The sequence below is a fragment of the Chelonoidis abingdonii genome, chromosome 5 (assembly GCF_003597395.2).
Source record: "Chelonoidis abingdonii isolate Lonesome George chromosome 5, CheloAbing_2.0, whole genome shotgun sequence".
Classification (NCBI taxonomy): Eukaryota; Metazoa; Chordata; order Testudines; family Testudinidae; genus Chelonoidis; species Chelonoidis abingdonii.
The window spans coordinates 2,781,344-2,795,657 of NC_133773.1; the positions used below are offsets into that span (position 1 = coordinate 2,781,344).

Sequence of the window (14,314 nt, forward strand, 5' to 3'; positions counted from 1 at the left end):
TGGACTTCTACTCTTACACAATAAATGGGCACAGCCGAGGTTGTATCCCCACCTCTTCTGAACTGAGAACAGTGATGCAAACTCCTGAGACATTTTCTTCTATGAAACTCAGGGAAAGTTCTAATGAATGACGGTGTCACATGCTAGACACAAGATCAATCACTAACAAGAAGCATTCACCTATAACCGGAAATAGTTACAATGTCCATTCTATGACTGTGATGCTGGCAGAAGAGGTGCCAACTCAGGCCAAAATCTCAGGCCTCAATGAATGTTCCAAATGCACAACTAGGAGGCAGGCCAACTCCCTTCTGTACTACCACAGATCAAAGCCATTCTTAAATGTACAAGAATGTAGTTGATGTTTAAACTTCATGAAAACTAATGAGACTTTGCAAGCATTGTTTTCACTTATCTGTACCCTGTTATAAAGTAATAGCAAACGTTTACATTTTATATACCCCTGTAAATAAAATAAACCATCAAATGAGAAAGAAGCCTTGTGTAATGCAAATGATCTTTAACTGGAATGTGCTATTTTTTGCATATTTGAAGGCCTGTGGTCATTGTGCATGATGATCAGAGATCAAAGACTAAATGTGCTCCTCTCTCCCTCCGTCAAAGAAAGAGCCAAGGTGGGTGACCCTGTCAGTTTGGCGGTTGTGACAAACAGCTGTAAGTATGGACTAGGCTGTCATGTGATTAAAAAAATTAATCTTGATTAATCATACTGTTAAAAATAGAATAGCATTTATTTAAATATTTGTGGATGTTGTCTACATTTTCAAATATATTGATTTTCAATTACAGTAACTCCTCACTTAGTGTTGTCCCAGCTAATGTTGTCATGTTACTGATCTATTAGGGAACAAGCTCATGTAACGTTGCACAATGCTCCCTTATAACATTGTTTCAGCTGCCTGCTTCGTCCACTACTTGCAGGATTCTCTGGAAGAGCAGCCCCTGCTTGTGGGCATTAGAATCAGGAGGAGCCGGCAGCAGCCCCGCACCCCCATCAGCTCCCCTAAATTCCTAGAAATACAGTGTAGATGAGGAGGCAAGGCTTGGGCGAGTCCTGTGGGTACTTACTTGGGTACATACCCAAAGGTTCAGGAGCGTCTTTACTTGCCTAAGCAGTGCCTCACCATCTACACTGCTATGTATCCTCGGGGGTGGAGGGAGCGGGGAATGATGTAATATATGTGCTAAACATTCATGGGCAGCGAGTGTAATAGGCCAGGGGACGCTCTGCCTCCCCCAGTGCTGCCGCCGTCGCAGCCGCCAAACCTCCTGTTGCAGGGTTTGGCAGTGAAGTTTTTGCTTTATTACAGCCCATGCAGGTTCTGGGGCAGCTGAGGAGGCGGTGTGTTTTCCCTCAGCTGCCCTAGAACCTGCATGGGGCATATCAAAAGCATCTTCTAACAGAGGTTTTTCTCCTGGGTGTGTTGGGTTCGGGGAGGGGAGGCACAGCACGGGGGGAGGCTTGGGCTCCTCAGGGGAGGGGGAGCAGGGGGAGGCAAGCTCAGGGCTGAGGCTGATCTGGGGCTCCTCCAGCCAAAGGTGAGGTTGCTCTTCCAGGCAGGTCTGGGCGGTGGGGGGGGAGGGAAGCCTCGGGGCTTCACCAGCCTGGGGCTCCTGCAGTCGGGGGGTAGAGGTCTCAGGGCTCCAGCCATGGGAAGGGCATGGGCGGAAGGGGCGGAGGCGGAGGCTAGCCTCCCCAAAGGGGGGCTCCACCTGCTGTCCATGTCTACATTCCTCTGAAAAGAGTGCGCAGTATAGATATAACCTAAGCTGCTCTTACTTACACTGATGGGCCAGCAGAGAATCAGAGAGGTGAATCTTGCTCCCTGTGTCCCTTCCAAACTCCTGTACGAAGCTTATGTCAAGCCTAGAGTCTCTCCTGCACTTTCTTCCTATATCACTTTCTCTTTTCCATATGGAAGCTGGTTCTGAAGTACACATGATGCTATTCTCAACTTGACACAAGCTAGGCACTGCGTACACAGCTGCAGTACCTCTTTACCCACACAGCACTTTGTGGAATGTATTCTGTTGGACCGTACAATACTCCCAAGAACAGGCAACTATCACCATCCCATTTTGTGACTGTGGAAATTGAGACATCCACCCACATTCTCCTCTCAGTGACATGGTTGTCGATGCAGAGTATAACCACTGAAATACGTGGGTTACACTAGATGTACCACATCATGATGCAGGACAGGATTTAGTCCAGATGGGGCAACTCTCCTGTTCACATCAGTCAGATTCCACTGGGGTGAGCGACCCTGCTCCCCCACAGACAGGTTAAGATGGCAGATTTCCACAAGAGCTCAGTACCAGGCAGTTCCCAGACCAGAGTAGCTCTTTTTAAAATCTGGCCTGGTATCTTTTGTTTAAAAGCATTTCCTTCTTTTACTTGTTGCCTTTTAATTTTATAAACAAGCCGCTGGTCTTGTATTGAAACAAAGGGTAAATAGCTTCATTCCATTAGTTCTCTAATACTAGCATTTATTTAAAAAAGCTTATAAAATATCTCCTCCTATTCGTCCCCTTTCTAAAAGGGAACAGACCTAATCTTTTAAATCCCTTTTTGTGCTGAATCCCTAAACCCCAACATTTCCAATCAATTCATTGTCCTTCTCTAGACATTTCCATTTATGTCTCTTTTAAGATGAGGTGACTAAAACCAAGCTCTATAGTCAGGCCAACGATGTAACAGTCATTTAGAATGGCATTTCCGTATTTCCTGCATTATTCTTTATTACCTTGATGTTACAAGGTAACATCTTACTCACTTTTGACTGATTAAAAAAAAATAAAACCTAAAAGTTATGGCCACTCTTCAGTCCTGAGACAGAAGCTGTTTTTAAATCAATAAGTTATATAATTTTAGACAGTAGCTAAGCTACTTTGCTCTTTAGTTCCTCTAGAATTAATTCTCAGATAAAGGCCATCTGTTCTGCCTCACTTAATGCAATTTTTTTTTCTTTTTTGCTTTAAGATCTCTGTCTCCTACCTCATTACCAGAAGAATAACCTTGAGAGCAGTAAATAATTCATCAGCCTCCAAGGCAGGTGAAATCTGATGCCAAAAAATCATTTAGCTCCTTATCTTCTGACTGTGCCCCTTCCAACCTCCTGGCTTAAGGGTCCCCATCTATTTCTGTGGGATTCTTGGATTTATTCAAAACTTAGCTTGTCTTTATAGTTCTATGATTTGTTCTTCAAACTGTCTCTTAACCCCTATTTACATTTTGCCTGTCTGTTTTATTAGCTCATTTAGACAGGAGATCCATTTTTAGAGAGACATTTTTGTAGCTAAATAAAGTCATGCACTTTCATTCAGGCATGTTTGGATTTGCTTCTTTTACCCATTCCCCTTTAGCACCAACACAGTATTCTTAAGACGCCTCCCTGATGACTGTATGGCTTTTTGCTTGCCAACTTTTCCCTTCAAGCTGTTTCTATCTTCCTCATTTTAGAAGTCTCCCCCTCCTTTGAGGTTTAGCGTCCAAGTGCCAGGGCAGAGGACTATTACCCTGGGAAGGTGATAAAGCAGCTGAATTATTCAGGGACAGTGTTATGTAGTGGAATAAGCATATAGACTTTCAGAACTCACTCCTGTTGGCTATTCAGAACTAAATCAAAGAGTCTCTCTCTTACGCTGCAGAATTCCTTACCCGTTAAATCAGCGGTTCTCAAACTTTTGTACTGGTGACCCTTTCAACATAGCAAGCCTCGGAGTGCGACCCCCTCTTATAACTTAGAAACACTTTTTTATATATTTAACACCATTATGTGTGTGCTGGATGGAAAGCGGGGTTTGTGGTGGAGGCTGACAGCTTGCAACCCCCTGAGGGGTCCCAACCCCCAGTTTCAGAACCCCTGCATTAGGTCTGTCTGTGGCAGCCCAGAGAGTAAATACAACAGTCCTGCCAGCAGGTGGAAATGGAAGAGAACACAATGCTCATGTGAAGGTACCCAGATAAAATGGGCTGCCTAGCTGGCAAGAGCCAGTGCATCGTATAGGGGTGGACTGGCTTCCCCTGGCAGCTATTTAAAGGAATCAGAGCGCCTGCCACAGCTACCGCCCCGGGCCCTTTAAATCATCCCTGGAGCAGCAGCGGCGGGGCTTCAGTGATGATTTAAAGAGCTGGGCCCTTTAAATCACACCCGAGCTCCCGGCTGCTGCTGCTACTCCAGGGCTCCAGCAGCTCAGATGGCTATTTACAGGGCCCGAGGTTCCCATTGCCGCTATCCTCCAGGGCCCGTTAAATTGACACCCAAGCCCCACGGCTGGAGCCCTGGGGTAGCAGCTGTAGGACTCTGGTGGTGATTTAAAGGGCCAGGGGCTCCCGGCTACCACTACTGCAGCGGAGCTCCGGGCCCTTTAAAGCTCCGCCAGAGGCGGAGGCCCCCTTCGATGATGATTTAAAATGTCTGGGGATTTAAAGGCCTACCTCTTCTGGTAGAGACCATGCCTCTTCTGGTTGAGGCCCCACCCCCTCCTGAGGGCTCCGGAGTACTGCTAAGTCCTTTACATTACTTTCGCCCCTGACTAGAGCCCATAACTGTGCCACGAGTAGAGAACAGAAGAGACCAAGGTGTCATCAATGCCTGAAGCCCCCACAACGGCAGGGAAAAGATTAAATGAGATGAGATCATCCTGGCAAGCGACAATCCATGCTGCAGAGGAAGGCGAACACTCCCACCTCTCACCCCCTGATCACTGCCAATATGACCGGGGGGAGGGGGGGGGGGAGGGAAAGGGAGGAAATTCCTTCCCAACCAGACACGTGGAAGTCAGTCAGAATTACAGAGTTAGGTTCTTCCTTTCTCCTTTCACATACATCATCATTAAAATCCACACACAGGGCTAAATCATGAAACTCCCAGTTTACTGACTGGGTATTAGAGATATAAAACTTTAGAAAGCAGGATGTGAATACAGAAACAGAAAAAAGGTCAAACCACCTAGGCCTGGTCTATACTACGCGTTTATACCGAATTTAGCAGCGTTAAACCGAATTAACCCTGCATCCGTCCAAACAACGAAGCCCGTTATATCGATATACAGGGCTCTTAATACCAGTACCTGTAATCCTCTCCAACAAGGGGAGCAGTGCTGAAATCGGTATTGCCATGTCAGATTAGGGTTAGTGTGGACACAATTCGACGGTATTGGCCTCCGGGTACTATCCCATCCCACAGTGCACCATTCTGACCGCTCTGGACAGCAATCTGAACTCGAACTTTTGAATTTCATTTCCTGTTTGCCCAGCGTGGAGAGCTCACCAGCACAGGTGACCACGCAGAGCTCATCAGCACAGGTAACTATGCAGTCTCCAGAGAATCAAAAAAGAGCACCAGCATGGACCGCACTTGAGGTACTGGATCTGATCGCTGTATGGGGAGATGATCGTGTGCTAACAGAACTCCGTTCCAAAAAACAAAATGAAAAAAAATTCCAAAAAAATCTCCAAGGCCATGATGCAGAGAGGCCACAGCAGGGACTCAGTACAGTGCCATGTGAAAGTTAAGGAGCTCAGACAAGCCTACCAGAAAACCAAAGCAGCAAATGGAAGGTCCGGGGCAGGGCCGAAAACATGCCACTTCTACGCTGAGCTGCATGCAATTCTAGGGGAGGCCGCCACCACTACCCCACCCGTCCCTGGATTCCGACGCGGGGGTAATCTCAGCCATGCCTGAGGATTCTGCGGATGGAGAAGATGAGGAGGAGGAGGATGACGAGCTTGTGGAGAGTACACAGCACTCCATTCTCCCCAACGGCCAGGGATTTTTCTCAGCCAGATGGAATTACCCTCCCAGCCCTCCTAAGCCACTAGCCCAGACAATGAAGCCATGGAAAAGACCTCTGGTGAGTGTTCTTTTGTAAATATAAAACATGGTTTAAAAGCATGCATTTTTTAATGATTAATTTGCCCTGAGGACTTGGGATGCATTTGTGGCCAGTACAGTTACTGGAAAAGTCTGTTAACATGCCTGGGGATGGAGCGGAAATCTTCCAGGGACATCTCCATGAAGCTCTCCTGGAGGTACTCCAAAAACCTTTCCAGAAGGTTTCTTGGCAGCGCAGCCTTATTCCGTCCTCCATGGTAGGACATTTGACCACGCCATGCTAGTAGCAAGTAATCTGGTATCACTGCATGACAAAGCCTAGCAGCATATGGTCCCGGTGTTCACTGGCATTCAAGCAACATCCGTTCTTTATCTCATTGTTTTATCCTCAGGAGAGTGATATTGTTCATGGTAACCTGGTTGAAATACGGGAATTTAATTAAGAGAACAGAAGTGGCCGTTCCTACTGGACTGTTTGCCTGTGGCTGAAAAAAAATCCTTCTCTGCAGTTAGCCAAGCAGGGGGACAAGGGGGGGATTGGCGCTGAGCGTTTTCGCGTTTGGCTAGCAGGGATCCTCTCTGATACCAGCCACACGGTGGGGGGGTGGGGTAAAGCAATCATCCCAGAGAATTGGATGGAGGGGATTTGGTTTCTGCTGCTGCACGTTAACAGGAAAGCTGCAGCACTCAGTGGGCTTTGCTTGGTATTTGGGAAAGAAGGGCACTGGATATATGAAGGCTGCAGAAACCGAAAGACAAAGGCTTACCATAGCCACATGCAAGCTGAATTGTGTTGCCCAGACCTGTGTCTGTGATCGCTAACAACAAAGCCGCAGACACTCAATATTAAGATGCAAAATGCGACCTTGTACTGAAATCACATGTGCAATGTAATGTGAATAGCGTTGCTCACCGTGAAAGAGTACAACCATTGTTCTGTAAAATGTATCTTTTTAAATACTTCTCTCCCTTTTCCGCCCCCCCTCCTGCAGCTGCAAATTTTTCAAGCCTCCCTACTCCATCCCGAAGGCTCTCTCAGAGAAAGGGGTGGGAAAAAAAAAAGACACGAAATGAAATGTTCTCGGAAATCATGGAAGTGACTCGCAATGAAAGAGCTCATCTGAATGAGTGGAAGGATGTGGTATCAAAGTACAGTGAACCTGAGAACAGGAGGGACGAATGTGAGGAGAGGAGAGATGCTCGAGATGAGAGGTGGTGGCAGGAAGATCAGAGGCGGCATGATGCAAGGCTGGGGCTGCTGCGTGATCAAACTGACATGCTTCGGCGTCTGGTGGAGCTTCAGGAACGGCAGCAGGATCACAGAGTGCCGCTACAGCCCCTGTATAACTGCCCTCCCCAAGTTCTATAGCCTCTTCACCCAGACATGTAAGAATGCGTGGTGGGAGGCTCCGTGCACCTGCCCACTCCACCCCTGTGGACAGCCCAACCAAAAGGCTGTCATTATTTTGAACTTTTTTACTGGCCTTTTCCTTACCTCCTATCCTCCTCCCAAACCCCACCTGGGCTACCTTTAAGTTCTCTCCCTCTTTTTATAATCAGTTAATAAAGAATACATGATTTTTAAACGATAATGACTTTATTTCCTTAGAAAACAAGCTCTAATTGAAGGGGAGGGTGGGCTGCTTACAGGGAAGGAATCAATCAAGGGGGCGGGTTTTCATCAAGGAGAAACAAACAAAACAGTCACACTGTACCCTGGCCAGTCATGAAACTCATTTTCAAAGCTTCTCTGATGCGCACCGTATCCTGGTGTGCTCATCTAATCGCCCTGGTGTCTGGCTGCGCGTAATCAGAGGCCAGGTGAGTTGCCTCAGTCTCCCAGCCCGCCATAAAGGTCTCCCCCTTACTCTAACAGAGATTGTGGAGCACACAGCAAGCAGCAATAACCACAATTCTGCAAACTTGCTATCAGAGCTGTAGGGTGAAGAGCAGCTCCTGACTTACTGTCCAGGCTGCCTGTGTTATTGAGCTTCAATGAGGCCATAGGCATCCAAGGTAGTAGCTGGGTCACCCAGTGATAAACTTACATGGCATCTCAACATCCCCAACGGTGTTATTTTACTGGTCCCGGGAAGTAATTCCCATTGCATGCAGCCATTTAAACAGTAAATAGTGTGCCTGGGAGCATCATGAATCCTTCCCGAGCCATTCCCATACCGAATGTTGGGTGAAACATTCCCTTGTGATCCACCAGTGCTTAGCAGCCACCATTGGAAAAAAGTAACCCCTTCGCGGTTTATGTTAACGGGTGCCCGTCCGGTGCCTCCAGTAGCCAAGATAGGGATATGGGTTTCCAGTCTATCGCCCCACCCAAAGTTAGGGAAGTCACCATTACAGTAATAAAGACCAATCACACCTATGACCTGCACATTTCCCAGAGCATCACTACCGCTTTCGTAAGCAGCAGCTTAACGAATTGCTTATGGCTAACATTGCTTCACAGCAGCCCCCACAGTTAGAATTTCGCCTTACTCCAACATTGATTTTGGACATGACAGGTTAGCTGTCCTAGGCCATTGAGCAAGGCTTTTCCAGGAGGCTAAACGCCACTCACACCTCTCAATGTAAGGGACTGCTACTGATCTTGGTATTCTGGCGTTTCAGGGCAGGGGAAAGCAAAGTCACAAAGTCCATGAAAAGTGCTCTTCTTAACGCAATGCCGAAAGTATCTTCAGGCCACTGGAAGATCTATCCCCACACCTGCCAAACACTATGCGTCCCAACCAGGTGTTTCCGCTTGTTTGTCCTGTGTTCACAAACTCGGCAATCAATAAGCGGAGAACCTTGTTAACACTTCGAGAGCATACCAAGCCATTGCATCTACTCTGCCGTAGCCACATCGCTCGGATCGCCTGGTAATGTCACTTGGGTTTCTGAGTTCGAGCTGTAGAACTGCAACGAAGAATACGCCGAATTGTTATACAAGGGTCCAGCGGAATTGCCTGGTCTATTGAGCCTAAGTCGGCGCTCTAAACTTCTTTGCCGAGAGTACTATTGGCGTCTGACTATGCACAGTTCACCCAGGAAAAAAGGAAGATGTGAAACGGTTGTCTGCCGCTGCTTTCACAGAGGGAGGGGTAAGGCTGTACCCAGAACCACCAGCGACAATGTTTTTTGCCCCATCAGGCACTGAGATCTCAACCCAGAATTCCAATGGATAGGGGAGACTGCAGGAACTATGGGATACCTATGGGATAGCTACCCACAGTACAACGCTCCAGAAATTGATGCTAGCCTCGGTACATGGACGTACACCGCCGAATTAATGTGCTTAGTGTGGCCGCGTGCACTCGACTTTATACAATCTGTTTCAAAAAACTGGTTTCTGTAAAACCAGAATAATCCCGAGGTGCAGACATACCCCTAGTGTCAGACATTAGATTCAGCACTGAGGCTCCCTAAGCACGCTGGGAACAAGTCCCAGAAGGTATGCACACCCTAAGCAAAGAGAAGAAACTGAAAGGCAAGGGAAAAACCCTAATAGCATTAAATGGTTAGAATCAAAAGATTATGACACAAAAATCCTCCAGCAACTAGAAATCCAGACCAAATTAAGACAAGGAAAAAAAAGCCTTAGCAAAGGTAGGTAAAATGTTAGATGGAAAATAGCAGACTCAGAGTTTGAAGAGCCAAGAGCCAAAGGCATAAAAATGAACAAGCAATGCTATCAGAGTATCAGAAGCAGGAGCCTGTGAAAGAACTGGTGGGCCTGCTGGACCATTGCAGAGTGACAGGAGCAGTTGAGGGGGTCTGGTCACTGCAAAGAGGCTGAATGAGATCTCTGAATCTGTCTTCACCACAGGAAAGGTTACAGACATACTGACCCTGAGCCAACTCTTTGCAAGCAGTATTGATAAAATACTACCAGACTGACATGTAGAGAGGGGATTGAACAAGCTGATTAATTGCCACCCGGTCCTGGCGAGTCTGTTGAAAGAATTCTGAACAATCTAAACAAAGGGGCTAAGCTACCAACAAAAATATGCAGGCAGGGACAACATTTGCTATCTGTGTAGGGGACACTGTGGATGACCCTAGGAATTATAGGCCAGTTAATCTTACTTCGTGATCCAGTAAACCGGTGGAAATAATCAAATTAAAATGATAAAACAGCTTGATGACAGGCTAGGACAGGGTCTAACCCACCAGCCACTGCAAAGGAAAGCAGTACCACTACTAGGAACCAAGTAGTCACGGGCTAAGAGGCAAAGTAACATCACTGAACAGAAACAGCCCCAGGGAGAAAACTGGAAGTAGGAATAAGTGATCAAATGGTCAACTGGAATCATTTAATACAGTAATTAGCTTAAAAAGAGGTGTAAGCAAGGATGCGACAGTTTGTAGATGACAATTACCTAGGTTAGTAAGACTGCAAAGAATTTCAGAGGGACCTAATCACAGCAGGTGAACAGCCAGCATGTCAGATGAAATTCAGTGTTGCCAAATTCATGGGAATGCCAGCTGGAAGGAATTCATGAGACTATCCATGTTATTTTAGACAGGATTTTAATGAACAGAGATCTTGTGCTTCAGAGCATGAGCCAGCCACGACCTGGACTCATAGACTTTAAGGTCAGAAGGGACCATTATGATCATCTAGTCTGACCTCCTGCACAAAGCAGGCCACAGAATCCTACCCATCCACCTCTAAAACAAACACCTAACCTATGTCTGAGTTCTTGAAGTCCTCAAATCATGGTTTGAAGACCTCAAGCTGCACAGAATCTTCCAGCAAGTGACCCATGCCCCACGCTACAGAGGAAGGTGAAAAACCTCCAGGGCCCCTGCCAATCTGCCCCCGAGGAAAATTCCTTCCCGACTCCAAATATGGCGATCAGCTAAACCTTGAGCATGTGGGCAAGACTCACCAGCCAGCACCCAGGAAAGAATTCTCTGTAGTAACTCAGATCCCATCCCATATAACATCCCATCACAGACCAATGGGCATACTTACCTGCTGATAATCAAAGATCAATTGCCAAAATTAGGCTCTCTCATCATACCATCCCTTCCATAAACTTATCAAGCTTAGTCTTAAAGCCAAATATGTCTTTTGCGCCCACTACTCCCCTTGGAAGGCTGTTCCACAACTTCACTCCTCTAATGGTTAGAAACCTTTGTCTAAATTTCGAGTCTAAACTTCCTAGTGTCCAGTTTATACCCATTTGTTCTTGTGTCCACATTGGTACTAACCATAGGCGGCAGGTTATATATGTTTGCGGTGCTCGGGCACCAGGAATATTCAGGGCTGGGGGCCCTACTCCAGCAATATTTGGAGCTGGGTCTCTCCCCCAACCCCCTTGCCCTGCCACGTCCCTGCCTGGAGCAGGTCCCAGCCCCCGCCTGGCACCCCTCCCCCTGCGTGTCCCCTTCCCCCGCTGCACCACGTCCCTGCCTGACAGAAAGCAGCGTGTGCCTCTCCCCTGCCTGCTTCTGCTGCTGGGGTGGAACAGCTCCCAGAAGAACTGCTGTCTGCTGCCCCAGGGTCCTAGCGCCCACCATCCACGAATGGCAAGGCAGGCTGCCCTTACCCTGCCCTTCTGCCCTAGCCCTGAGCCTCTCCAATACTCCAAACCCTCATCCCCAGCCAGAGCCCTCATCCTCCTGCACCCTGATCCTCTGCCCCAGCCCTGAGCCCCCACATAGCATGAACCCCTCATCCTCAGCCCCAACCCTCATCCCTCCATACCCTGATCCTCTGCCCCAGCTCTGCCCTCCCATAGTATGAACTCCTCATCCTCAGCCAGAGCCCTCATCCCCCCCACACCGATCCTCTGCTCCAGCCCTGAGCCCCCCCAGCAGCATGAACCCCTCATCCTCAGCCCCAACCCTCATTTCCCTGCACCCTGATCCTCTGCCCAAGCTCTGAGCCCCCCCGCAGCATGAACCCCTCATCCTCAGCCCCACAGCCCTCATGCCACACCCCAACCCTCTGCCCTAACCCTGAGCCCCATCCTGCATCATGAATCCCTCATCCTCAGCCCCACAGCCCTCACCCCACACCTCAACCCTCTGCCCTAGCCATGAGCCCCCTCCTGCATCATGAATCCCTCATCCTCAGCCCCACAGCCCTCACCCCTGCACTCCCTCCTATCCCCAAACTCCCTCCCAGAGCGTGCACCCCCTCCCCTTTCCCACACACCTCTTCCCACCCCCAAACTCGCTCTCAGACCCTGCACCCCTCACCTCTTCCTACACCCCCACCCAAACTCCGTCCCAAAGCCTGCACCCCTCACCCCCTCCCGCATAACCCGCCCCCTGCCCCAGCCCGGAGCCTGCACTCAGCACCCAAGCTCCATCCCAAAGCCTGCACCCTAATCCCCACGTCCAGGACCTGCACCCCAGACCTCCCCCCCCAACCCCTCCCAGAGCCTTAGGCAGGTGGGGGCGGAGTTTGGGAGGGCGGAGTTGTGGGGGCGGGTTCTGGGCACCATCTACAAACTTGCCACCCATGGACCTGACTGGTTAGGAATAACTCACCCCTTCCTATGGACAGGTTATTAAGGGGAAGATTCTGAAAAGCCAAGACACCTAACTCCCACATGCATCGACAGGTTCTTTGCACCCTTCTTTGGCCCGTTAGGTACAGGACTAGATGGCCTTCAGATCTGACCTGGGATGGCAATGCCTTGCTAATAACACATTTTGTAACTACACCACTGCTTGCCTAGGTACTAAGCATAGTAACCTTTTCCTCAGTGATCTCACTCTGCCACATCTGCCTCTGTCTGCCAGTCTGTGCTCTGTTTAACTACGTGACTGAGAGGGCAGTGTTCCAAGTAAGATAACATTTTTTAAAAATAATTTCTGATTACAGGACTTTTAAATCTTTTGGCACTGATGAGTAGATTAACGGACTCAGGCATTACACAACTAAGGATAAAGGAGAACAGAGACTAAAACAAACAAAAAAACCCCACAAGTTCATGTTTTCTCAGATATCTAATAGCCACAATTTTTCAGACAATTCTCAATCCAAGTGTCTACATGAAAGCTCAGAGGTGGATTCTGTGTGCTGGTGTGTTCCAAAGAGCAGACCCACGTACAACCCAGTACTCTGGTACAGTGCAGCCAGGCCCTTTACAGCGTATGCGTATGTCTACGCTACAAACAAACCATTGAACCGAGTCTACAGGCCTAAAACTACCAGTGCAGAAGTTTTCACTCAGGCTGGAGCCTGGGCTCTGAAACCCAGAGGAGGGGAAGAGTCTCAGAGCCCAGGCTTCAGCCCGAGCCAGAACTTCTACACCACTGCTCTTAGCCCTATACTGTGAGACCTGCGAGCCCAAGTCAGCCCAGGCTCTGAGACTCACTGCCGCAGGTGGGTTGCGGTTTTTTTGCTGGGTGACCGTACCCTAGATAGATTCTAGATCCCTCCTCTTAAGAGTCTAAAAACTGTAGTGAAGAATGTGAGCTAGGTGCCACACAGGAGCAGTGGGTGGTCCAGCATATTGGTAATGGATTACTACCGGAACGTCAGTGTAGTTACCCCAGTTAGTAATGACCTTGCTGCCACCATCCAGCGCCACATCCCGGAAGCGGCCAGCAGCAGGCCCGTCTCCTAGGTGATGGCACGCAAGTGGCTCTGCGCGGCTCTCACCCGCAGGCACTGCCCCCCTCAGCTCCGGCCAATGGGGGTGCAGAACCGGTGCTCAGGGTGGGGGCAGTGTGCGGAGCCCCATGGCCCCCCCCGGCCTAGGAGCTGGATCTACTGACAGCTTCAGAACAGGTGAGGACGAACTGCCTTAGCTCTGCAGTACCGCCAACGGGACTTTTAATGGTCCGGTCAGTGGTGCTGACCAGAGCTGCCACGACCCAGTGCCTTACATTCCTGCAGTTTGAAAAACGCTGCTCTAGACTGTAAACTCTCAGGCAAGGGATCATGTGTGTAGAGGGCCTGGTACAATAGGACCACAAACCTGGTGGGGACCACTCTAGTTCAGCACGAAGTTATTTGGGCTGGGTGCAGGAATCCCTGGGTAGGATTCTCTGGCCTGTGAACATCTATGAAGCTATGGCACTAATATAACGCACATAACAGGCTCTGGAGAGAGTTCTTCCTCATCAGAATAAGCACCCTGGTGCAGGAGGAAGGGAACGCTTGCAGTACTGCTGCTGCCAGAGTCGCATGTAGGCTAGGGAGAGCCCTGACCTTCCCAGTGCTGTCAGCCTGCCATCCATCATCAGGGGTGTGAGTGAGGGTATTTTAAAAGTGAGAGAAACTGTAATGTACAGACAACTCCACTTCACCTTTACCACAGTCAGTAAAGCTTTTCAAAGCCAATGCTCCAGCCCTCAACAGTGCTATGCCGAACACTTGAGTTATGCAAAGAGACAACGTTCTGTCCCAACACTGATTTATTCCATTAAAAGGACAAACAGACAACACTAAATCAAAGATCACACAAACAACAAAAGCAGCAAATGTCTGC

The 14,314-nt window shown here is 48.7% G+C and overlaps 1 protein-coding gene across 1 annotated transcript in view; it reads right to left on the bottom strand.

The window, feature by feature from the left end:
* Window positions 1-14,314, bottom strand: part of LOC116825686 (malignant fibrous histiocytoma-amplified sequence 1 homolog) — a 130,739-nt gene that overhangs the window by 82,140 nt on the left and 34,285 nt on the right. The window lies entirely within an intron of this gene.